We start from the raw sequence: 2,231 nt of genomic DNA, 5'->3' as shown, positions 1-2,231 counted from the left end.
AACTCTACGAACAGTAAATGCTAGAGAGGGTGTGGAGAAAAGGGAACCCTCTTACATTGTTGGTGGGAATGTAAATTGATACAGCCACTATGGAGAACAGTATGGAGGTTCCTTAAAAAACTAAAAATAGAACTATTAATTGGCGCAGGAGACCACTACTGGGCATATACCCTGAGAAAACCATAATTCAAAATTCAAAAGGACATATGTACCCCAATGTTCATTGTAGCACTATTTACAATAGTCAGGACATGGAAACAACCTAAGTGTCCATCAACATATGAATGGATAAAGAAGATGTGGTACATATATACAATGGAATATTACTTAGCCATAAAAAGGAACGAAACTGGGTCATTTGTAGAGATGTGATGGACCTAGAGTCTGTCATACAGAGCAAAGTAAGCCAGAAAGAGAAAAACAAATATTGTATATTAACGCATATATGTGGAATCTAGAAAAATGGTACAGATGAACCTATCTGCAGGGCAGAAATAGAGACACAGACGTAGAGAACGGACGTGTGGACACAGGGTGGGAAGGGGAGGGTGGGACAAATTGGGAGATTAGGACTGACCTATATACACTACCATGTGTAAAACTGATAGCTAGCAAGAACATGCTATAAAGCACAGGAAGCTCAGCTTGGTGCTCTGTGACAATCTAGATGGGTGGGATGGGGGAGCGAGGGGAGAGCCAAGGTCCAAGAAGGAGAGGATATAGGTATACATATAGCTGATTCACTTCATTGTATAGCAGAAACTAAAACAACATTGTAAAGCAATTATACTCCAATAAAAATATAAATAATTTTTTAAAAAATAAAAATAAAACACACCATACACACAGCCTCTCTGACAGTCCTCATGCACCCCTGCCACTTGGAAGGAACCCTGCACAGAGCCCCACACCGACAGGGCTGTGTGCTGCCAGGGAGCGGCTGCTCTGAGCTCCACGTTTCCCTCTAATGCCACGTGGTTTGTTCGTACATCTTTTTTTTTTTTTTTTTTTTCTGTTGTGGCCTCTCCCGTTGTGGGGCGCAGGCTCAGCGGCCATGGCTCACGGACCCAGCCACTCCGTGGCATGTGGGATCTTCCCCGACTGGGGCACGAACCCATGTCCCCTGCATCGGCAGGCGGACTCTCAACCACTGCGCCACCAGGGAAGCCCTGTTCGTACATCTTTAAATGAATTACATCAACATATCAGTTTTTCTTCCTTGGGAGGATTCTCTTATTGATAGTAACTTCATCAAACCCCTGAGCCACTTTGATCAGTTCATTTCCTGATAAACATAAAGTACCAGTGATTTATCTCAAACAGTGAAATGTTCACAGCTCACATCTACACCACGTGTGAAAGGTTACGTCTGACGTCACACACAGCAGCCCCTCCGCTACAGACTTGAGACCACTGTGCCTCCTTCCCAGAGAGCCTACATGCACTGGGGGACTTCACATCTCCGTACGGAGCTCTAAACTTTCTATTCAGTTGGATTCATCCCTCTTTCTAACGAATGTAAGAGAGACAAGCATATTGGAAGATTCCAGGAGAGACCCTTCCAGACAAGTTTCCTTGAGTCCAGGGACCATGCTTCACTTATCTGTATGTCCCCTGTGCCCAGCACAGGGCTTGGCCCTGAGCAAGCACACTGAATGTCTGTTGTACAGCAGGATGGATGGATGGATGGATGGATGGATGGATGGATGGATGGATGTGAATCAATGGGTAAATGCGTGGGTGGAAAGATGAGCGGAGAGATGGAGGGAGAGAGCAAGAGAGGGACAGGGAGATGGATGGGTGGGAGGATGGATGGATGGATGGACACATGGGTGAGTAAATAAGTAACAGAGGTCCCACCCCATGTACCCTTTAACCACTCAGGGAAGCAGCAAGTAAGTATCTTGCCAGCGCTCGGCACCGGTCGTCTTCTCCCCACCCCCAGCCTCCAGGACGGACTTCACTAAATCCCTAAAAGGTTAAAACTTTCCTTCCACCCACCTCTCCAGGGTCTAGCAGCAGAGGAACAGAAGGAAGGTGTCACCCCTCACTCCTGAGGTGACACGTTACCATCCACCCCCCACCAGTTACCAAGGGCCAGGTCAGAGCTGACACTCAGCCACCCCAGGCTGACCCTGGTGGAGGCTCAGGGAGGCCCAGCGAGTGACCAGTGCTTAGAGGCCACGTGGGAAAGAGGGGACACCTGAGCTGAAACCAGATGTGTGAGCAGG

The sequence above is a fragment of the Lipotes vexillifer genome, unplaced genomic scaffold, assembly GCF_000442215.2.
Source record: "Lipotes vexillifer unplaced genomic scaffold, Lipotes_vexillifer_v1.1 scaffold695, whole genome shotgun sequence".
NCBI lineage: Eukaryota > Metazoa > Chordata > Mammalia > Artiodactyla > Lipotidae > Lipotes > Lipotes vexillifer.
Note: the sequence above shows the minus strand (reverse complement) of the source record.